This window comes from Stegostoma tigrinum, chromosome 13, assembly GCF_030684315.1.
Source record: "Stegostoma tigrinum isolate sSteTig4 chromosome 13, sSteTig4.hap1, whole genome shotgun sequence".
NCBI classification, from domain to species: domain Eukaryota; kingdom Metazoa; phylum Chordata; class Chondrichthyes; order Orectolobiformes; family Stegostomatidae; genus Stegostoma; species Stegostoma tigrinum.
The window spans coordinates 76058237-76083230 of record NC_081366.1 but is presented as its reverse complement, the minus strand read 5'-3'; the positions used below and the strand labels follow the sequence as shown (position 1 = coordinate 76083230).

The following is a 24994-nucleotide window of genomic DNA, read 5'->3' as shown; positions in this document are numbered from 1 at the left end:
AATAGGTTTTGTATCTAATCTCCCGGTTCAGTTTGGCTAAATTCAAAAGCCTGCTGCCTTGGTAAAAGTAATGTTTGGTCTGCTAACTGTATGGGCTTTTTGAAACAAACGTTTCAATTCAGGTGCTCTGTGTGTACATACAAACTTACAAGCTGCTGCTCACAGACATCCATTTTAAATGTCTTTTAGCTCAGAAAAAACACGATCTTTTAAAGGGCTCGCACAATGCTTTCCCCCCTAGCATTTGACCAAGACCAAATTCTAACTTCCTGCTTCCCAATCCACAAGTACTCTACCCAAGTTGGCAACATCTCCCCTCCTGCCTTAAGAAAACCATCATTGTGAAGAGGTTAAAATAGTATCAGAGATAATGGGAACTGCAGATGCTGGAGATTCCAAGATAATAAAATGTGAGGCTGGATGAACACAGCAGGCCAAGCAGCATCTCAGGAGCACAAAAGCTGACGTTTCGGGCCTAGACCCTTCCTCTGATGAAGGGTCTAGGCCCGAAACGTCAGCTTTTGTGCTCCTGAGATGCTGCTTGGCCTGCTGTGTTCATCCAGCCTCACATTTTATTATATTGTGAAGAGGTTGTTATTTTTGTTTAAGCCATAACTCCATTACCAGATCCATAGCTCATTAATCTGGAATAACACATTTGACGCTTTTTATGTTTATATATAACATTGAACACTACTGTTTATGTCTTCTATAATAATTTTTCTTTTAAATTTGTGATAAGGCATCCACAATAATATTTTCACTAACCGCATCATGTACAATTTGTAAGTTAAATGCTTGTAACATGAGACTTCAACGAAACAATCTGGTGTCCTTCTCCTTAAATCTTTACAGAAATGTCAAAAGATTGTGATTGGTATACCCAATCATCTCTGATGCATTGTTTGCGATGTAAACGTAAAAATGTTGTAAGGCTATTACCAAACTCAATAACTCTTTTTCACTGGTTGTTTGTTTTTTTTCTTTCTCTGGTGGATACTGAGTTTTTTGAAAAATAACCAATTGGCCTTTCATTTCCACAATCATCCTCCTGTAACAACATGACTCTAACACTATATCACTTACGTCGATGGCAAATTTGAAGGGTTTTGAAAACTTGAGGCTAAAACAGGTGTGGTGACTAACACTGCTTTTAAATTCTCAAATGCTTCCTGGCAATGTGATGGCCACCGAAATTTTGCATTCCTTTTTGACAAATCCATCAATGATGCCACAATGCTACTAAAGTTTGGTACAAATTTCCTGTAGAATCTGCTCAATCCTAAAAATTGTAGCACTTCCTTCTTTGAGGACGGTCTTAGAAATTCCTGGATGGTCTTTGCCTTCTCATTTCTCAGTGTCATCTGTCTGTATCCAATGTTGTGCCCTAAGAATGTCACTTCTGCTTTCGCAGATTCTGTTTTTGCCAAGTTTATGATCAACTCTGCTTTCTGTAGCCTCTCAAAGAGCAAATACTCTGTGTAATATCTGCACGAATGGCTAAAGATCAGTGAGAAGGCACAATTATTCAGTCCTGCAACAACTCTGTTCATAAGCCTTTGAACAATGGCTGGGATGGTTTTCATTCCAAAGAGCATTACTTTAAATTGATATAGCCCATTTGGGGTTACAGAAGCAGATACGTCTGCTGTCTCCAACAAAGGTACTTGCTAGTAATTGTGAAGTAAGCCCAACTTTGTGATGTAAGTGGCTTGTCCTACTTTTTCTACATAATCCTCCAGCCTTGGAATTGAGCATGAGTCAGATTTTTGTCACAGCAAGATTGTTGAGTGCCATCAGGTTTGGGGCCAACATGATTGATAAACTTCACTGCTTTGACTTGTCTCTGTGATATCTTCTTGGAGCACCGCATCTACTTCCCTCTGAACCTGCAATGCCTTAAGAATAAGCCTGTAGGTGTGTTATTTTATTGGAACAGCACTCCCTACATCAACCTTGTACTATGGTGTTCGTCCTCCTCATTCTATTTCTACATAGGCCCTTCTAAAACTTAACTAGTCATTCAGTTCAGTTCTCTGTTCTTGGGACAGATAGCTCACTACTCTAACCCATTCCTTAAGGACTTCCTCATTATTCAGTTTATTCCGAAGCACATCAAAATCCAAATCATCTGGATTTGATTCCTCATTGAGTGGCAGTAACTACTACCTGTTTCCCTCACTCCCTTTCCCTGTTGTAGTAATGTTTCAGCATGTTCACTTGACATACCCGATTAATGTTTTCTTTCCTATCTGGCATCTTTACCCAATAATTCATCTGACGTGACTTCTCAACCTGGTAGGGACCACAAAATCTTGCTTTAAAGGGATCACCTACCACTGGTAACAACACCAATACTTTATCCCCACAGGTAAATGCACAAATTTTAGATTTTTTTATCTGCGTCTTGCTTCATTAGGCTCTGTATCACCTTCAAATGTTGTCTAGCTAATTCATCTATTGTGTTTAATCTTTGTCACCTCAGATACATCATCCAACTGAGAGATCTTGCTTCAGACCTATCAGATTTTCCTTAATTAATTTTAAAGGCCCAATACTTCATGTTCAAAAATCAATTCAAATGAAGTAAACTGAGTTGATTCATTTGAAACATCTCAAATAGCAAATAATATAAATGAGATACCTTTTAGCCCAATCATGTGGGTCATCCTGGCAGTAAGCCCTCAACATTGTCTTGAGGGTCTGATGCTACCTTTCCAATGCACCCTGGGATTCAGGATTGTACACACATGATTTGAAGTGTTCGATGCCTCAACTGCCCATGACCACCTTACATAATTTGGCAGTAAAATTGGACCCTTGGTCGAACTGAATCTCCCAGGCTATTCCATAATGGGTAAAGAAGGCAAGCAACTCCTCCACAACCTTTTTGCCTTGGCATTCCATAGTGGAATTGCCTCTGGAAACATGGTGGACAAATTTATTATGGTTAGCAAATGCTGTTTCCCACTTTCGGTTTTATGGAAGGGACTACACAATCAATTATAACCCGGGTAAAAGGTTCTTCAAATGTGGGAAGTGGCATCAAAGGCTCTGATTTTATCACTGCCAGTGGCTTTCCTACTGTTGAACACATGGTAGGTGTGGCAAAATTCAACCACATCTTTATGTAATCCAGGACAATAAAAATGCTTCTGCATCTAAGCCTGTGTCTTCCTCACTCCGAAATGACCAACTGCAGGTAATTTGTGCTACCTGGAATACTTACTTACTGCCTTTAATCTACCAGCAACACAATCTGGTGAATTTTCACTCATTTCTCATCTGTACTAACCTGCCAAGGCTCAATTTCTGTCTTAACATTTCATCCTTAGGGTAATAGCATTCTGGAATTCATCCTGATTCCATTTCTGAGCAGGCTTTAAGATATAAATCCTTTATCGTCTCATCTTTTTGTTTTAGCTCCAATAATCTTTTCAGAGCTAAGTGCCTCTGCCTGACCCTCTACCTGCTTAGGTTTTTCCTTTTACCATCTCATCAAACAGTGTCAGCTAACTAGACCTCAACTCCTTTAATCTTTCTCTTTTTCTTTCCCTTCTTGTTTAAATTTGTGGATGTGGTGACAAGGACCTACAAAGTGTGGACAAATTTCAGGGTATTGTTATTTTTAACTCTTCTTCGGTTTTTTGGTTTTCTTTTGGCTTTTCCACTACAATGGCCATCACTCCCACCTGGGATCCATCTGTATCATTTCCAAGAATAAGCAGTGTTCCTGGAATGGCCAATTTTTCTATCACTTCCCCAGTCTTGATTGGACTTTATAGCCTTCTCTTACACAGGGGAGCACCACTACTGTCTCCATTTATTTCACAGATTACTCGCACACACTTGAGCAATATGGCAGAAGCAGTGCAAATATTTTCATCTCTTACTATTAGAGACAGATGAGCTCCCATATCTCTCAATGTGTCAACTTTTTTTTACATACTCTTCCCTCTGTTCTACCTGAGTAAACCTTCCCCACAAAAGTGAAGTATTTGAAAAGATCAGGTGCTGTCTTACAATCCAGCCCATGACTAGGCTGTGCATTCTCCTGCAGCTCCTCAACTTCTCTTGGGATTTCCTTCACTGCCTTAAATAATTCCACTGGTGTAGCCTCTTTTACTGTATCCTTTTTCCCAGTGTCTGTCTTAATACGCGAGCACTGTCACTTTGTGTGCGCCACCTTATTGCAGTGAAAACACTGGAGATCTTTCACCTCTTTTCCACCTTGGGTTTCTTTTTTCACATGGAGTAAACTGTTCCCAGCGTGACCTACTTCTTGTTTTTTCATTGAAGGATCTCCCTCTTTCCTAATTTCTGTCCCTCACGGAATGAAATTGCTGTTGGAAGCTAGATTTCAATTTATGTACTAATGCGTATTCACCCACCATCTCTGCAGCTCTTGTCACTGTTTAACTTTCTGCTCCTCAGCATGAGTTCTTTATAGCCTGTTTTACTACTACATTTTCTACTGACACCTGATATACTGCAATCACCTCACGAGCCCCGCCTACCAACTTAGTCTGAATTAGCATTACTCACATAGCCTTTGGCCAGTTCATCCGTTTAGCCAATTTCTCAAAGGAAATGAAAAAGTCTTCTGCATTTTTTTAAAAATCCAATTTGGTAACATGTGGGCAGATTTGTATGTATTCCTACAAAGCTGTTGGCTACAATGAGTTTGCACAGCATCACTTCTGTCTTTGTAATTTTACTTGTCATTTGAAGTCTTTGTGTTTCAAGTTCCAGCTTCATCTTTTTCAACTTGAACATCCTTTCTGTTTCTTCACCTTCTGCCATGGCTATCTTTTTTTGCTTCTCTTAAAACCATAATTCAAACTTTGTCTTTCTTCCTTTGTTCTATTAGGGTTCTTCTTTCCCTTTCTTTATCTTCTAACTCCAGTTGTTTCAATTGCAATTTAATTTTTTCCAACTCCTCTGCACTTGACTGTTTTTCTGACGTACCTAAGTGCTTGGCTAACGCTGTTACGATTTCAGCTTTCCATTTATCACTGGTTAAACCTAACTTTAGCTTGTTTGCTAATTCTAAATGTGTCACCTTTTTCTGTCTTTCTAAACTCACTTGGCAAATTTGGGAAGTATCTTCGACCCCGAGTACCTCTTTAGCATTGTTAAGAACCATTTCCCCACTTTTGATTTTTGTCAACAACAAGCAACCGAAATTAAACAGATTTTCTACTTCTCCCTTAAATTTTATTTAAAGATCTAGGACACTAGTTCCCAAGTTTGTTTAAATCTGCTGGGACCTTCCATGCCCCCAAATCAGTCCAAATCCCAGACGATGAGCCCTCAACCTGTTATAAAGTGGAGGTTAACCCCCCGCCCCCACCAACCTCCCAAGAACTAAAACCGAATCACCTAAAGAAGACAACCTCACCCTATAGTATGTGAAAGGAGTGTGAAATGTGGTGTAGCCTGCCTTTCAGAAACTTCTCATGGTTAAATGAAATAAATCCCTGACACTCACTTTAAAATCCACAAATAACAATTTATTTAACTAACTCTTAACAGTGAACAAATTAACTAATTATTAACAAACTGAATAAATCCCTTCTAACTATGAAATATTCACAAACAAAGCAAGATTCTATTGGTATACTGTTCCAATAAATACAAGTCCCATTTAAATCGAGTTTAGTCTTTTGAAATTATAGCCAGGTTATGTTTCCCGTGGAATGTTCTCTGCCTTCTCCATCGATTCTTCTGTCAGGAATATTAGCCAGTTGTGCTGTTGATACCTTGTCATTTAGGTCGTGCTTTCTGTAAGACATAGAGGAGGCTGTGAGACACAGCAGTTCTTGAGAACTGAGGATCATTAGCTTTGGCAGATAGCAGCTACCTCTGTGTCTTTCTCCAACTGCCCCCCTCGTATTATACTCTTGATGACAGGATCAATCGTATTCTAAGTAATATTGATATATGTTGTCAAAACCATCAGCCTTAGATACCAAAACAGAATTAAATTTAAGTGCCTGGTTCAAATTGATTGGCTAAATTCAAAAACCTATTGTCTTGGTAAAAACTGCTGTTTGGCCCGCTAACTGTATGTGCTTCCGATACAAGCATTTCAATTCGGGTGCTTTCTGCTTACTTGCAAACTTTCAGGCTGCTGCTCACAGACATCCCTTTTAAATCTCTATGCACAGAAAAAGCACATGATCTTTTAAAGGGACCACACAATGCATTACCCCCTAGCATTTTACAAACACCAAATTCTAACTTCCTGCCTCCCAATCCACAGCTACTCTATCCAACTTCACAATGCAATTAACTGCCGGGCTTTGTCTAAATTTAACTCTGGGGAGGGCATTGAGCTGAAGAATGAACCAATGGATTGCTGTCTGTCACCTATTCTGTCAAACCATAAGACACCAAAAAGTGTGTATATGTTCTTTTTGTCTGCAAATAAAATTGCCCTTTGTATTTTTACATGTAGCATATGAGCGCACTGAACTGCGAATCTGACTGGCAATCAAAGCCTTCCTGTGGAATAATGGCTACCTTGGTCATATTAAGTGCTGTATATTATGCAAGGCTTTAATATGGTTGCTGTTGGCCCTGAAAAGTGCCCATTCTATCTCTGATTGTCCTAGTTGGATAAGGATCTCAGAAGACATCAAGCCAAAAATACATTCCGCCATGTCACGACTGAAAAATACAGTGTATGTCAGTGCTGGTGTATAGTGACAGTTATGTAGGCTGTATGTCCTATAAGTTGGCGGATTGGAACAAGCAGCATATTCTTTTGGCTGTTCGCAACAAGCAAGATATTAACTATGCTCAACCAGATGAGGTATGCAAACTTGAAACAAGTGTCTAGCACTAAATGTGATTCTGCAATGGGACAGCATTTCCAGGATAATGCTGAATGAGCAAAGAATTGTGCTGACCATCAATTTAGGATTGTCAAATGGGCTTACAGTGGGGATACTTGGGGGATGAATTTCATACCATCATCAGCACCTTTGCAGAAGCATATGGGACCATGGGTCTCACCCTAAGCATCCACAAGATGAAGATCCTCCACCAACCTGGCCTGGCATTGTGGAGAAAAACCCCGATGATCTAAATCACGGGAGGCCTTGTAGAACATCAACCAGTTCCAAAATCTTAGGAGTGTCCTGTTGGCTAAGGCAGTTATTGATGAAGAGATCCAGCGCAGCCTTTGGCTACCTGTGGAAAACAATGTTCGAGGACAACGTGAGTTCTGACACTAGCTATTTGGATAAAGAACTGGCTCAAAGGTGGAAGACAGAGGGTGCTTTACAGAGTGAAGGCCTGTGACCAGTGGTGTGCCACAAAATTGGTGGTAGGTCAGAGATAATGGGAACTGCAGATGCTGGAGATTCCAAGATAATAAAATGTGAGGCTGGACGAACACAGCAGGCCAAGCAGCATCTCAGGAGCACAAAAGCTTTTGTGCTCCTGAGATGCTGCTTGGCCTGCTGTGTTCGTCCAGCCTCACATTTTATTATCTTGGTGGTAGGTCAGTTGCTTTTTGCCATTAATATAAATGATTTGGATGTGAACATAAGCAGTATGGTTAGTAAGTTTGCAGATTACACTAAAATTGGGGGTGTAGTTCACTGTAAAGAAAGTTACCTGAGAATAGTATCAGAGATAATGGGAACTGCAGATGCTGGAGATTCCAAGATAATAAAATGTGAGGCTGGATGAACACAGCAGGCCAAGCAGCATCTCAGGAGCGCAAAAGCTGACGTTTCGGGCCTAGACCCTTCATCAGAGAGGGGGATGGGGAGAGGGAACTGGAATAAATAGGGAGAGAGGGGGAGGCGGACCGAAGATGGAGAGTAAAGAAGATAGGTGGAGAGAGTGTAGGTGGGGAGGTAGGGAGGGGATAGGTCAGTCCAGGGAAGACGGACAGGTCAAGGAGGTGGGATGAGGTTAGTAGGTAGGAAATGGAGGTGCGGCTTGGGGTGGGAGGAAGGGATGGGTGAGAGGAAGAACCGGTTAGGGAGGCAGAGACAGGTTGGACTGGTTTTGGGATGCAGTGGATGGGGGGGGAAGAGCTGGGCTGGTTGTGTGGTGCAGTGGGGGGAGGGGATGAACTGGGCTGGTTTAGGGATGCAGTAGGGGAAGGGGAGATTTTGAAACTGGTGAAGTCCACATTGATACCATATGGCTGCAGGGTTGCAGGAACAGCAACTCATATTCTGCCTGGGAACCCTGCAGCCATATGGTATCAATGTGGACTTCACCAGTTTCAAAATCTCCCCTTCCCCTACTGCATCTCTAAACCAGCCCAGTTCATCCCCTCCCCCCACTGCACCACACAACCAGCCCAGCTCTTCCCCTCCACCCACTGCATCCCAAAACCAGTCCAACCTGTCTCTGCCTCCCTAACCGGTTCTTCCTCTCACCCATCCCTTCCTCCCACCCCAAGCCGCACCCCCATCTACCTACTAACGTCATCCCACCTCCTTGACCTGTCCGTCTTCCCTGGACTGACCTATCCCCTCCCTACCTCCCCACCTACACTCTCTCCACCTATCTTCTTTACTCTCCGTCTTCGGTCCGCCTCCCCCTCTCTCCCTATTTATTCCAGTTCCCTCCCCACCCCCCCCCCATCCCCCTCTCTGATGAAGGGTCTAGGCCCGAAACGTCAGCTTTTGTGCTCCTGAGATGCTGCTTGGCCTGCTGTGTTCATCCAGCCTCACATTTTATTACCTGAGAATAGAACAGGATCTTGATCAGATGGCTCAATGGGCTGAGGAGTGGGAGATGGAGTTTAATTTAGATAAACGTGCTACATTTTTTGGAAAGGCAAATCAGGACAGGACTTATACACTTAATGGTAAGGTCCTGGGGATTTTTGTTGAACAAAGAGACCTTGGAATGCAGTTGCATTGTTCCTTTAAAAGCGGAGTCACACGTAGGCAGGATAGTGAAGAAACCATTTGGTTTGCTTGCCTTTATTGGTCAGTGCATTGAGTATAAGAGTTGGGAGGTCATGTTGTGGTTGTACAGGACATTGGTGAGGCCTGTTTTGGAACATTGTGTGCAGTTCTGGTCTCCCTGATGTAGGAAGGATGTTGAGAAACTTGAAAGGGTTCAGAAAAGATTTACAAGGATGTTGCTTGGGTTAGAGGGTTTTATCTACAGGCAGAGACTGAATAGGCTGGGGTTATTTTCTATGGAGTGTCAGAGGCTCAGGGATGACCTTATAAAAGTTTACAAAATCATGAGAGGAATAGATAGAATAAATAGGCAAGGTCTTTTTCCCTGGGTTGGGAGAGTCCAAAACTGGAAGACACAGGTTTAAGGTGAGAGAGGAGAGATATGAAAGGGACCTAAGGGGCAACTTTTTCCAACAAGGGTGGTGCATATATGGCATGAGCTGCCAGAGGAAATGGTAGAGGCTGATGCATTTACAGCATTTTAAAAGGCATCTGGATGGGTGCATGAATGGGAAGGGTTTAGACTGATATGACCAAATGCTGGCAAATGGGACTAGATTTACACAAGGTATCTGGTTGGCATGGATGAGTTGGACTGTATATGCCTATGACTCGATTATGACCATGATCGTGGTTCCTGCCATCCTATGTGACTCTGAGCAAAAGGAGCGTGCTGTAACAGCAACATCCCATCTATGTATTCTCACATGTGGCAAAGTTTGTGGAAGCAGCATTGGACTGTACAGCCACCTTTAGACTCACCCTGAGAATGGAAGATGGACCATCGATGATGGTGACAGTGTGGTATACTGGAAGACACACATTAGTACGAAAGGCCCTGCTCTTTGCAGATAAAGCACCTGTAGACTTGCAGTTTTTGTTTCAACTCAACAAAATAGGTGCTGGCTATTCACTGGTTCATTTTTCAGCTAGTGCCCTGATTTAACCAGAGGCCATCTGTCTAGTTTTAAATTTAACTGACTAATAAAATCATCAATTGTTTCATTCTCATGGGCACTCCTCAGCCAAAGCTTACTTACCAGCCTATCTGCATTCGTCTGTCGTGGAGCATTGACTTTTAATTTTTCAATTGAATTGATATTCTGGGAAATTGTCCTGTTGAATGCAAGGTGAAAAGTTTTTGTCAAAATGTTGTCTTTTTTTCAGTAGAACCTAAACTCTGCTCTAACAAATGACTTCGTGACTGGGAATTGAGTGGGAGGGAGGGTGAGAACTCATAGCCATTGTCTTTTAAAGTTGGTGTGATTGTTGGGATCAGTCATTTCAGACCCAGGATACTGCTGCAGGGTTTCAACTTCTGAAGTGCCCTTATGGCTGCAGTATTCATGTGGATGGCTAAGTTCCATATCTGGCTTATGATAACCTATGTGTGTGCACACAGCCTCTCCCAGGTTTGGCACATCGTGATCAGAACATTGTGCTTACAGAATCGGAAGCCAATCTGCCAGAAATCGGGAATTGTTCAGTAACTTGCTTGACTCCCTAAATGATTTTGGAGGCAACTCACCTTCCTCTTCATTACTTACAAGACAACAGGGAACATGTATGACTTACTCTGGCTTAGATGAGTGCAGCTGCAACAACATTTGATGGATCTGACACCATTGAGACAAAGCAACCTGCTTAATTGGCATTTCATCCAACACTGGACAGGATTATTTACCTGTATCTTCCAAACCCACAGCCTCCACTACCAAAATGAGCAAGGACATCAGATGCATGGGAACACCAGCACTTGAAAGTTTTCTAAGCCAAACATCATCCCCACTTGAAACTATCACTATCTTCTGACATTGCAGCAGAACTTTCTCCCTAACACGACACAAACTGCAGCAGTTTGGGAAGACCACTTGTCAGCATCTTCCCTGATGATCAGCTAGCACCGTCTAGTTCCTGAATAGAAACAAAATTACAGAATGGGGTTGCCCTGTGTGAAATGAGAGATGACTAAGGTGTTCTGCAACTCCATTTAGGGAGTGCTGTTAGGAGTCAATAGGAAACAAACTTGCAACCTTCAGAAATATATTAGTTTAGATTAGTAGTAACAACTACCATTTACTGTAAGACCGATTTTTTTTCTCATCTGTTCTCTCTCTATTGCACCTGTACCTTTTATCCTAGCTGAACTCTGGTACTGCAGATAATGAGGTTTCAGTCATTTAGTGTCTGCAGTCTAGTACGTACTTTATGTATTGTATTCACCCTGGAGAACGATACCTCTAACTGTGTGTTTTAATATTTGTACAAAACATATTGACTGTAAAATCTCACTTATCAGCTACAAATTACGTTTTGGTAACTTGCATCGTCTTTTATCAGACCTAAAGTGGAAATATTGTTGCAGGTCAATACTAACTGTCTGCATCTACATTGATTGTCAAATATGCAAATAGGATAATAGGGCATAAAGTTTTACAACGTCTGTCACTACAAAGCTAGCATTTAAACTGCAGTTGTAAAATTAGTTTTACTTTCTGTAGTTTGGTCCTTCTGAAACCTTTTATGGAAGTGCTTAGATCTTACAATAAAGAAACAGGCCATTTGGCCATCAATCAGTCTGATGTTTTATGTACTTTCATTGCTTCCTTACGCAACTTGATCCTCTGTGGCATTATGCATTAGGGTGACAATACCAAGTGTAGTTGTCAGGCCCTGATAGCACTGGAAAAACAAGCTTATTGCCCTTGTCCGTGAGTTGTTGGATCTCCTGTTTTTTTTTAAAATCTGCATTAGTGCTTACCTGGTCTTATGCTGCATCTGTGTTTTCAGCTTCCTGTATGACTGCTGTTTCTGCTTTTCCTCTGGATGTGGTGACGTTTCCATTCTCTGGAAAAGCTTTGCATTGGCACTTGATTCAGAGAATTTGTACAGAAACGATGGGCCAAACAGCCTTCTCTGCACCATGAGATAACAAGGTGTAGAGCTGGATGAACGCAGCAGGCCGAGCAGCATCAGAGGAGCAGGAAGGCTGACGTTTCGGGCCTAGACCCTTCTTCAGAAAACAAAAAAGTGTTTTCTGAAGAAGGATCTAGGCCCGAAACATCAGCCTTCCTGCTCCTCTGATGCTGCTTGTCCTGCTGTGTTCATCCAGCTCTACACCTTGTTATCTCAGATTCTCCAGCATCTGCAGTTCCTACCTTCTCTGCACCATAATGATTCTGTGACAGTGTTCTGTGTCTCTTGGTCATTTTAGCTAAACTAGTTGCAGTATTTTCTCTGTAAGTGATCATAGTAGTGCACTTTTATAGTTGACCAGGCATTAGGAGCACAATGTAGTCCCTCGTGGCTAGAGATTAAGATATTGACAGCGAAGCGCTGACCAAGAAAGACTGCCTTGCTGGGATCTTTGAGGCCTTTGATGTTTGTTTCCTTTCAGTGCTGCATTTGCTATTTTTTTTTCTCTGAGCTCAACTGATGAGGATGCGAGATAAAATGAGGTGGTGTTCAGTTCAGCACTTGTCTATATAGTTCATGGTATATACACTTCATGAACAACTGCATTCCCTTGATCGAATGATGACAAGTCAAGCAAGTGCCACTGTTTTATCGTGGGTGTTACCATGCTTACCTTATTAGTGGAATAAGGTGTCAATGATGACCCGATCACATTCTGGACATTTTCAGGAGAAGGATTCTTTTGCAACTTGCTTTCATTATTCTTTCCTTGCCCATCACGCTTTTTTTAAAAAGACCAATTTGTATCCTTCCCGAACTTAGGCATTGAATCCTCCAACAAGGATCAATTTGTCATCTGCTGGAACTCAGCTATTGATTCCACAAGAACAGAGTAGAACTCCTACTTGGTCTTGTTTGTAGGAACAGTGATGTTGATGTCACCAGCAAGCTGTTTTGTCTTTTGGGGTGAGTTGGGCAGTCTTAAGGTGGTACTTTATCTCACAAAGACCCCAAGCATTCTGGGCCATCCCTACAGAGACCTAAGTATGAAGAGGAGTTCATCAAAGACAAACAGCACTCTGTGCTTACTGGGGAGAATGCTTTGCAGAACCTCTCAACTAAGCCAATTTTTAACTTTAATATCAGCTCCTCAATAGTCCCTTTTGGCTTGCTCTCGGGAGGTAAATTGGAAAAGCTGTTTGATAGCCAGAAGGTAAAAATAATCTCTGGACCAGTTAAAATCCCTCCTGAAATACTGACTCGTGATCCTGCTGGAAGTCTCCTGTCCCACATGTGTGAAGAAGAACACGGCCAGTGGTTCTTTGACACACAGTGAACCAGAGTTGTAGAGATGTACAACATTTAAATAGACCCTTCGGTCCAACTCATCCATGTTGACCAAATGAAGGGACATTGTTATGATAATGATCGAGGAGCATCTCCTTGCTGTCTGTTGCCAGGAAAAATCATTGTGAGGAACCTACTCAACCACCGAACAGTGCCAAACTTGCTGCTAGTTGTATAATTTATTTTTATTGATAATAAAATATCAGTTTTTGGAATTTGATTTCAAAGAGATACATGTCTGTCAGTTAATGCTGTGAAGGAGTTTCCTTCCTTTCTGTTTTGAAAAAGTCCATCCTTCTTGAATTTGTGACCAAATGCAGTAATGGTTTACTCAAGAACCTCCAGATACATATTGTGTTAACAGAAAGATATCTATACAGTTGTGTTCTAGACACGTAGGGTAAGCATTGAAGGTCATTGGCTTTCTTTTTCAGTTCCGAGCAATCTAGGATTGAGCATTTTTGATTTAGTTTGCACTTTGAGTTTAGAAGCAAGTTTAATTTCTCTTGTAAGACGAGTTCAGGATTTGAATCACTTCAGTAGAAGAGTTTCGTTTGGAAATTTCCCAGTCGTGGAGAGAGTGGTTAGCTGCAGATTCAAACTGAAGTTTCCTAGAACTCTTAAGAACATAGAACATAGAACAGTACAGCACAGAACAGGCCCTTCAGCCCACAATGTTGTGCCGACCATTGATCCTCATGTATGCACCCTCAAATTTCTGTGACCATATACATGTCCAGCAGTCTCTTAAATGACCCCAATGACCTTGCTTCCACAACTGCTGCTGGCAACGCATTCCTTACAGCCTCTTGTCAGTGAATTTGGAAAGGCCTCATTGAATTATCTCCTTAGTCCAAAGTCAGGAATCAGTTAAGTAGAACCTAAAAGTTTGAGATAAATATGTAATTCCTTTGTACTTGTTTTGAATGGATGGTGCTGGGAAATAGATGCACGTGTTTTGTGTTTTTGAGATCATTACTGTCTATTTATGTTGTTTTCATTGTGTAATAAACCTGTTCTGTTAAAATCTGTAGTCCTGTGTGAATACGTTTCATTGATGTTAACTAAATAACTAAGATATGACCTATCAAGTCAGCTCTCATTCTGGGCTCTTGTCCACAAGTACTATCAGATAAGGCACGTCTTTGAGCCCTGTGACTCTCTCCAGCCATTTGAGAGGAACCCACAGTCATGATCTTCCCTCTGCTTGAAATTCAAGGAGAGTGCAAAGGACAGCTCTAACTGCTCTCTGGCCTTTTTTTAACATTTGGCTGTGAACCGCAAAGGTGCTTGAGGACACTGTCCTCAAAATTGACTGCCCACAGAAATTTATACCCCCTGCTGTTCAGATACGTACTTCTAGGTACATGTGGTGATCCATCTTAGTGTCAGACAAGTTGTCATTGCACCAGCCCTTCTCTCAATGCACCTAACCAAGGAGCATGGGTAGGGTGAATAGCCAAGGTCTTTTGCCTAGAGGGGGAAATCCAAAACTAGACGGTATAGGTTTGAGGTGAGAGGAGAAAGATTTACAAAGGACTTGAAGGGTAACTTTTTCATGTGGGGAGTGGTACATGTATGTAACAAGTTGCTATAGGAAGTGCTGAAGGCGGCTGCAATCATAACATGCAAAAGACCTCGGCAGGTATATGAATAGGAAGGGTTTAAAAGGATATGGGCCACATTTTGGCAAATGAGACTAGGTTAGACTAGGATGCCTGGTTGGGGTGGATGAATTCCACCTAAAGGGTATGTTTCTATGCTGTATGTCTCTGATGCTATGACTGTATATTGGGAATGTTCAATAGAACACATGGTGAATGCTCAACTTGTGTTCACTTTAGTCCAAACCAAAATCACTCCAGTATCTTTTAGATCTTTAGTGTGCAAATACAGTTGCTGCATATGCTCACTCCGGAATGTGATCCCCATTGTCCTCTTCACTTTGACACATGAGAAAAATAGACTTATCTGAAAACACGAAGAAAACTAAGGTCCTCTGCTAACCATCTCCATTGCAAATCTCCACCTCTGCTTTGCTAAAGATTGAAGGAATATTCTGAAGAATACAGGTTACTTTCATTAGTTTGTGCCCTCACAACAAAGGTGGGAATGCCTCACTAATTCATCGTCTCATCCACTGCACCAGCCTAGCTTTCAAATGAATGTGGAACAGAGTTTTTGATTACCAGGATCCCAAACTTAAGAAAAAGGTGATCATTTACCAAGCAGTAGTGATTTGGAGTCATGCATTCACAAGATTCACCTGATGTGAAGTAAGATGAGCAGTTCAGCGGTGACATTCACTTCCAAGCCAGCTTGCCCAGCCTCAATACGCTAATCATTCAAAAATGAGGGTCCGGCATGAATGCCTGACACTAAGTCTTAAAGTTCTACTTTGAACTTGGTCAAAGCAGAAAGGCAACAGAAATGCTTCTGCAGTGTCTTCAGAGTGTTCCTGAAACGGTCAAATACTCCTGTCAATGGTAGACCCTTGGCTTGTGACTGACCCAAACTGAGAACGCTCATTTAGGAAGGCGTGGATCACATTGAGCTGTGTTGGGAGTATGCAGTGATGAAAATCTATGTAACTGGATCCACAGAAACTACCAGACAAGCCACCCCTCCATCCCTTTAAGTTTCACCTATTTCACATGGCAGAGCCTGCAGACTGTGTAGTGGATTCAACAATCATTTCAAAACCCTTTATCACCAGCAGGGGCAAATGGGGTTTTAAAAAAAGAACTGATGGCAAGTGTAAATGGGGAATATTCAGCTGTATTCTCTCTCTTAATTAATGTTCAAATATATTTCTCATTACTACATTTCTAAAACCATTCCAGTTGTGAAGTGATGCATCAAAAAATATGGTTTGTGTACTGCTTAAAGACAAATGTGCCATGTGGTTTCACTGCCAGCAACCCTTGTCAAACTAATTTTTTTGTTGAATTGGAAACTAGGATCCTGAATCTAAATCAATGAAACAGGGTATGAGGTGAAAGTTGGAATGGATGGATTAGAGACCTTACTAAAAGGGTTAGAAATGGTTCTTATTTGCAGAAAGAATACATGAATTGCTATCAGTAACTTGTGTCTGGTGCAAAAATATGGCTTAGGAAAGCTTTTGGCTGAGGCTTACCAAAAAAATTGGCGATACTATTAGTTTCAAAGAGGAAACGTATAAAATTGCCACAAATGATAGCAAGCCTGAGGATCGTGGGGGGGGATTTTAGAGTTCATTAAAAAAGGATTAAGTTTGATCTAACGGGGGGAGAAAGAGTATGAGAATAAAATTGTTAGGAACATAACTGACCATAAAAACTTTAGTAATCTTTTTCTCTTTATGTACTTATAAAGACAAATGTAGGTACCTTTATAATGAGGAACAAAGAGGTGTCAGGAGAATAAACACGTGGTTTGATTCTGTCTTCACAGAAGAAGACTCTGATAATCTCCCAGAAATAAGGGAATCAAGTGTCTAATTAAAAAGGCAGGAATGAAGGAAATCTTTGGTAGGAAAATTGGTGCAGGAACTTGTTGGGGTTAACAGCTGACAAGTTCTTAGGACCTGATAATCTATATCCCAGATTTCAAAAAGAAGGGCCCTGGAAATATCGGATGCATCGGTTGTCACGGTGGCTCAGTGGTTAGCACTACAGCCTCACCGCTCCAGGGACCTGGGTTCGATTCCAGCCTCGGGCGACTGTCTGTGTGGAGTTTGCACATTCTCTCCGTGTCTGCGTGGGTTTCCTCCCGGGGGCTCTGGTTTCCTCCCACAGTCCAAAGATGTGCAGGCTAGGTGGATTGGCCATGCCAAATTGCCCGTAGTGTTCAGGGGTGTGTGGATGATAGGTGAAGGGGTCTGGGTGGGACGCTTCAAGGGGCGGTGTGGACTAGTTGGGATGAATGGCCTGTTTCCACACTGTAGGGAGTCTAATCTAATCTAAAACTGTGTAGAATCTCGAGCAGTTCCTTTGGCTTGGAGAGTGGTAAATGTAGCCTCCCTATTTTAAAAATGGTTGGAGAGAAAAAAAACAACAGAATGACAGACCAATTAGCCTAATATCAGCCATAAATGGAAATGCTAGTGCCTTTTCTCAAGGACATGACAACATTTGGAAAGCGTTGACAGGATTGGATAAAGAGATTGTGGGTTTAATGACTGGAATTATTTGAGGATATGACTCATAGAAAAGATAAGGGAGAAACAGTGGAGATGTTGTATTTTGAATTTTCAGGGGCCTTTTGATAAGGTTCCACTTAAATTAGTGGGCATAGTTAAAGCACGTAGGATTGGGGGCCATATGTTGATCTGGTTTGAGAATTGGTTGACAGATAGGAAACAGCGGGGGAAAATGGGTATTTATTTTTGAATGCAGGCAGTGACTAGATCACTGGCTGAGCTGTTCACAATCAAAAATGAATGACTAAGATGAAGGAACAATATTTCTAAGTGTACTGATGGCATAAAACTGGGCAGGATTGAGTGGAAGGAGAAAAATGTAAGGAGGCTTCAAGATGACTTAGAGAAGTTGACCGAGTGAGCAAACACATAGCAGATGTAGTAGAACATGGCTAAATGTGAACTTATGCACATCAGTGTGAAAAACATGCAGCAGATAATTCTCTACGACAAGACTGGATATCAAGTTGCATAATGTATTCAAGAAAGAGGTAGATACTGAGCGTTTTAGATTTCAAAGGAAATGGAGAGAAAACATGAAAATGGCATTGAGATTGAGGATCAGGCATGTTCATCTTATTTGGCAGAGCAGACTGAAAGGGTTGAAAGACCTAATCCTGCTCCTTGTTTCTATGTAAAGGATAGGTAGGTGCAACTGGTAGATGTTTTGAGAATGGGATGCATCTTGTTTCATGGTGAAACATTGCAGGGTCATTTTTCACACTGTTTGTACATTTGCCATGTCTTATTAAGAGATATTATGATTTTAATCAAGTTACCCAACAACACACTCATCATCCTGACTTGGAAGTTTGTCATTAGTCCTTTGGTTGTCACTGGGTCAAAATCCTCGAATTCCCTCCCATTGTACGTCTACCCAAAGCACATAGTTCAAGAAGGCAGCTCACCACCACCTCCTCTTGGGTAAACAAGCCCAGGCAATAAATCGCCCAGCCAGCAACACTCATGAGTGTTTAAACAAAAATTATAATGGCTCCACCGATTTGGTCCCCTTAAGTCTGAACGTGTTGAATGGCGACCTGACAGTTGGAAAGAGACATTGTATTTTTGTTTTAAAATGCTTGACCATTTTGGCCTACTGACCTGGAGCTTCATGGGAAAACTGGACAGCTGGTTTCTGTTATTGCTTTTCCACATGGTGACCTCATGATCTCCGCTTCTGGAGATACAGACCAAAGTGATAGGAGGAGGGGTGGGAAAAGCCTGAATTGCACTTATGAATAGGAAACCTTTGTCCACCCCTACTAAGTAGTCCAAGTGTTTTGATGGATGTTAGAACAGATCTCCACTTTGGCCCTTGCCTTGAGGCAGAAGCAGTGTTGTAATATTGGGCTTGGCAGACATTGACAAATCCAAACCTCTTTTTGTTCAAAGCAAAATATTGCAAATGTTGGACATTTGGAATAAAAACAAAGTTTTGAAGAGGCTCAGCAGGCCTGGCAGCATCTGTAAAGAATGACAGTGTTAGCATTTCACTTCTTAGTTTTCACACCAATCAGTGTTCCACCATATAAGCGTCTCGTGAACTAGACTAGATCCAGTGTGGAGCTACATGCCACAGTATTTTCCATTGAATGGTTTAGCTGCTCAATGTTAATGCAGAAGGATGATAAAGCTAGTTCGGACTTGCTGACCAGCATCCGATTGACTGTAGGGTAGATGGGGCGAGCTATTTATTTTCTACTGCTTCATGTTTCTCTGTGCTGCTGGCTTACTGTAAAGACCTGTAACCAGGATTTTTCCAGAGTGTGCTTTGTTTAAAAATAGCAAGTGGCAGGCATTTTCAGCAGTAGTTGCTTTTGGTATCTCTCCACTGTTGCTGGATAATATGCAGAGGAGTTCTCTCCAAAGTAGGTTATCACTTTTGATATACAAGGTCAAAAGTGACTCTCTTGGACACCCTTGTAAAATTCAGAGGGCTTCCTTAACTCTTAAAATAGCATTACACTGTTTCTATTTGTCAGTTTTTAGTTTTTATTCTTTTCTCATACTGAAGTGCGTCACTTGTTCTCTTCGTTTTTGCAGGGCATGTTGGGAAGGGAAGCAAGTGGCTGGAGACCTATGATAATGCCATCTCTTAATCAACTAGGTACTTGGAGCTAGATTTCTACAGTATAGAAAAGTATCCCAGTAGTACACTCCTAAATGAATGGTATTGTGAGAGGTAGGAATTACTGCCTATCTTTTGACAGAGTAGTACATGTCTATTCATCTCCCTTTTTTCTTTAGCTATACCTTTCAAGTAGAACGGATAGAGAGCAAGCTGTGTCATAGCAGAGGCCTTCAATTCGTAGGAACATTGCATCCGGAAGCCATTTGACCCTCCAAACATGATCCACTATTCAGTGAGACCATAGCCGATCCGTTTTGTGTGATTGAGATGTCTACTTTCTCTAATGACCAGAAATGCACCATGCTAGCTGAACTCTTGCCAACATGCCAAATGGATTTTTGCTCCTCCTCTCTCTCTCTCTCTCTCTCTCTCTCTCTCTCTCTCTCTCTCTCTCAGCCAAAAGTTTCATTGTGTTACTGGCAATGACATGATGGACTGGCTGAAAGTTGTACCCACACTGCTCCACAACGGCAGATGAAAAGTGCACATACTGTTTCATGCAGAAGGTGTGAAAAAGGCTGTTACCCTAACTGCAGTTAACATCAGCACTGAGTGAAACTACAAGCAACATGGTGCTACATTTGTCTGGCAAGCTCTGTGAAGTATGTTTGTGTGGAGTTGATTTTAATAGCCCCTCAGAGTCCAAAGACTTGGCAAAATTAACTTACGATGGCTGTTCATATTGTTTTATGTCTTGTTTGTCAAGTCTTGAGCAACACCCATTAAGCTGCTTTTTTTTCAATTTTCTTTACGTGAGTATCATTGCTGTGCAAGGTATTTTCTTTTTGGAGGCATTTGTAACACAACCTTGTGTGTTACCAATTGTAGCACAGACTGATGCAAAATTAGTGTTCTTTTGCACTGTCTTAGAAATATGAATCACACCTAAGTGTAAAGTATTCCTATTGCAAACACTGAAATTTTCATTTTCTACTTTGTTATATTTGTGGTTGTAGATTAAGGACCAGTTTTCTGTGTGTGCAAAGGATTTAGCAATACTTTGTTTGCTCCTACATAAGCAGAAAGATATGAGTAAGGGTTTCAATTCCACTTCAACCCAGCACCAAAAATGACCATGCTTTCCTACGAGCTCTTCAAAGGATATCTGAATAATTACTTTATGTATCCCTATAATTGTTTCCATTTTGTTTAAAAGTTGATGTAGACTCTTCCTTTCATGGCTGTAGTGATTCCTATCTCAGTTGCTGCTTGTGACTAAAGGTTCCTTGCTCCAACGACTCTCTGTACAGTGATGTTTATCCTAACTATTTTTAATATGCCAGTACTTGACGTTGTCTCTTGTTAAAGGAGAAATCCTTCAATTATGATCTTCGATTTAAATATTTTATTATAAGGGGTTTTGATATCTCGCCTTGAGAGTATAGACTCAAAGAATTTCTGATCTCAAGTCTGCCATTACTGTTTCTCATCGTAAGGATCAGCCTTACATATGTATATTTCCCTTAATGGCTTTTATTGTATTTTCTTTCAATTGGATATCAAACTACACATGGTATAACTCTTTTACTTGAACTGAACCATTGCCTTGTACGTACTTAAGGTTGTTTTTGGCCCTTTTGTAATTGCATCCCTATTAATAAAAATGTAAAATAGTGAATGTCAATGGTACGTTATCTATCTGAGCACAGTGCTAAAACCTTCCTGCTATCAGGGATAACTATAGCTTGGCATAGCCACATTTGGCTATGTGACGAAATGAAATCTGTTCCTCTTTCTCTGTTTTGGACAGGTGTTTACTATAAGGTGTAAAAGTTGTTTTTACTATTTCACGAAGTTATTATTCCAGCTTAGGTAGTGATTTGTATTTCTAGTTACTGTGGTGCCAGTTTGATCATCCTTTTGTGTGCCTTTTAACTGCCTCCGCTTAAGGTGACAGTTTCAGAAATAAAAGATACGTGCAGTTTTAACATGAAGGACAAGAAGAGACTGTAGTCCAACTGGTTAGCTGGCCTACGTTTTAAAGCAGTTTTTTTTTGGTCGCCTGTTCCTGCAGCAAAGCCTACCTGTCTCTCTTTTCAAAAACAAATAACTGAGATGAATAGCTAGATGCTATTATCCCATCCCATGAAGCAATTTACAGCTTGTCAATTGTTTTTGCTCCAACTATTCACCTTTTCCTGTAAGTTTGAATCTGTTGCCAATTTAGTGGACTTGAGTTTGTTTTCACATTTAACCGTGTAATTCTTTTGTTTTCCATTCCTTCAAAGTATGGTGAGATTTCCAGCTGCTTACTAGGAAAGTTTTTATTGTCAAATTTGCTAGCCTTGGATCTGCGGTCCAGATACATGTTGCTTATCCTTTCCATTTCCCAGTTGAATCTGTGTCTTTGTCTCAGGACCAGGCATTCAAAGTCCTGATGTATTGACAGATACAACCTGCATTTCAACAATAGTGTTTTTTTAAAATTTTGGACAGAAGTTGCATCTTGTATTGGAAAGGTTTTGTGTTTGCTTCAATTTGGTACTGAAGGATTTTTTTACCCTTGTTTGTTTTGCACGATGCAGTGGTCATCCCTTTGTTCTTAATCTGCAGTTTTGATTTCATGACTTAAGTTCAGGTGTGCACAAGCTTTCTCTTTGAGGAAGAATTGTGAAGACTGGGATAGTTGACGTCACATCTGAGATGATACCTTTGTAGAAAGTTTGCTGACCACTTCAGTTGCTGAGGTTGATTTTGTGTTGAGTAAAAGGGAAATTGGAGGATAAAGTCAGTTAAACACTCCATTCAGTGTTGGGGCCTTGATGTTAATTTACAGTTATCTGACATGAAGATATGTCTCTTGTAAAGTTCTAATATGAAATATGAAGTCTTAAACAAGCTGATGATTAACATGGGTCCAGAGCACAGAATCTGGCATATGTTGGCAATATGTCAGACCGCTGGAAAGTTAGTGTAGAAAGTGGAACAATTTCACACTTGGGACGAGGGAAGACTGTTGGGCAGAGAACCAGGCACATTGGTCTGCATCTGACCATAGTTTTTCCACAGCAGGTATACTAATAGCTGACTGACAGTTCTACAAACGGAGTCATGTTCCATACTTCAGTATTAGTATCCTGAATCTGAGGTACAAAAGACCTACTTCTAAAAACAAAATGCTTTTACAAATATATGTGCTATTGCCAAATTGAGGCATTTAGCTAATTGTGACTGAGTTTAATCACTTGAAATCAGTGTCCTGTATCTATCAATGAGAGCTTTACTTTTACAGTGTGGTTAAGATGCTGATTTCCATGTGGGACTTTGCAATGAAAACTACTACTTGACAGGACTTCAGCATTTATGTTAAATTCAAATATAATAAGATTGCAACGGTCAAATAGGCACACACGCCATAAACTTGTCTATAAAAAATCAAATTTCCAACTGCACTGTGGAAACAGATCCTTCAGTCCAACTGGACCATGCTGACTTTCATGAAGTGTTTGCATTAATACCATGCTTATTCAAGTATATGTGCCTCAATTCTAATAAGTTGTCTGAACATGATCCAAATAAACAAATAAATACCACCTTTTCAATAAAACTGGATGTAAATTTAACTTGATTAATCAATTGTCACTTTATTTAAGATTTGAAAGAACTTTCTTCTGGCAATAATTATTTTGGATTTCTATCAGTGCTCTGTTTTACAGTAAAATTGAAGATCCAGTGTTTTGAAGGATTTTTGTGGTTTTCAGGCCAATCTGTGTTTTAACTTCTGATTTACTGTGATTGGTGCCCCTTTATCCAGCGGAGAGAATGCCTTTGCAACTTCACAGTCAACTTACGCTAGATGCTCAATGCAGCTTTATACATATCCAACAGCTCCAGGGTCACAAACTCATATTCAGTGTAATTTTAAGGGATATGCCAAAAAAAGTCATCAGTTATATACACTGTCCACTGTATACTGTTTGTTCTTTGTTTGTGAGTCTCAGACTTAACTGCCCACCCCTGCAGAACTGATTTACTGGTTTCCTGGGTCACAATAAAGGGCGGTAAGTATGTTCATGTTATATGCAGGCCAAGCTGAGTTCCATTCCTTCAAGGATGTAGCTGAACCCCAGTTGCATTTGAGTAATAATCTGGAACTTTATACTTTTTTTCAGTTAATTACAATTTGCCACTGTGGTATTTCCAACTCAGTACCATATGCACCATACTTTTGAACCCATCGATCCCCTTTTACGGTGTGCATTTTAGTTTTGAGAATTTTAGAATAGCTTCTCAGCTAGTTTGAAACACTGAACACTGAGACGTGAGCACATCACCTAGATTGATGCTAGAAAGCGTTGGAGATACTAGTTTTCAGATTAAACCAAAGCCCCTTTTTTCTTTCTCCCCAGATGTAAAAGTCCCAAGGATACTGTTTGAACAGGGTAAATCGCCAGTTGTCTTAAACAGTACTAATCTCTCAACCAAGTTCTCCAGAATAGATTTCCTTATTATTTATCTCATTGCTGGTTAGCACCACTCAACGTGATTAAGCTTTAAATAATTACATACAATTTCTTCAAGTCTTCCTGGCATCAGGGTGCCTATCATGGGAGCTCATGTTGCTTCATTGCCAAGTTTCCATCCATGTAGGAGCGTTTTTTTTGATAAAATGTGATTTTAAATTGCTAAACGAATGCAACTTCTTTGTTTCTGCACCTGATTGTTACAGGAGTGGCTGTGATCCCAATAACAGGACTTGGAGTGCAAAATATTAGGAATCCCATAACATGTAAGCTATGTATTTTAGCAATCAAAGAGGATTTTTGCCCCAACTCGCACCCACTGTCAATTCGCCTGTCCAGTACTGTCTTTACCTTTTTGAGGGGAACGTAGTTGTGAATAAACGGACTTGTCTAAATTACTCTCCTCTTGATCCTGTTAACAACTAGTAACATTTAAACAAAGAACAACACAGCACTGGAACAAGCCCAATGGTCCTCCAAGCTCCGCCAACACATTTTGCCCTTCCATACTAAAAATATCTTCACTAACAGGATTCATATCTCTCTATTCCCTTCTTATTTGTCCATCTGTCCAGGTAGTTCTTGAATACTGCTATTGTGTTTCCTTTCACCATCACCTCTGGCAGCACGTTCCACGCACTCACTACACTCGTGTGAAAAACTTGCATTGCACATCCCTTTTCAACTCTTCCCTCAATGTAACCCACATCTTGAACCTGTGTCCCCTCGTAATTGACTCCTCCACTGTGTGGGGGGTAAAGGTCTCATACTTTCCACGCTGTCCATGACATTCACAATCTTATAAGCTTTTACCAGGTTGCCCCTTAACCTCTTGCATTCCAGTGAAAACAAGCCCAATCTGTTCAAGATAACAAGGTGTAGAGCTGGATGAACACAGCAGACCAAGCAGCATCAGAGGAGCAGGAAGGCTGACGTTTTGGGCCTAGACCCTTCTTCAGATATGGGGGAGGGGAAGGGGGTTCTGAAATAAATAGGGAGAGAAGGGGAG

At 41.0% G+C, this 24994-nt stretch overlaps 1 protein-coding gene across 1 annotated transcript in view; it reads left to right on the top strand.

Moving 5' to 3' along the window:
• Positions 1-24994, top strand: part of LOC125458318 (protein FAM53A-like) — a 142815-nt gene that overhangs the window by 51676 nt on the left and 66145 nt on the right. The window lies entirely within an intron of this gene.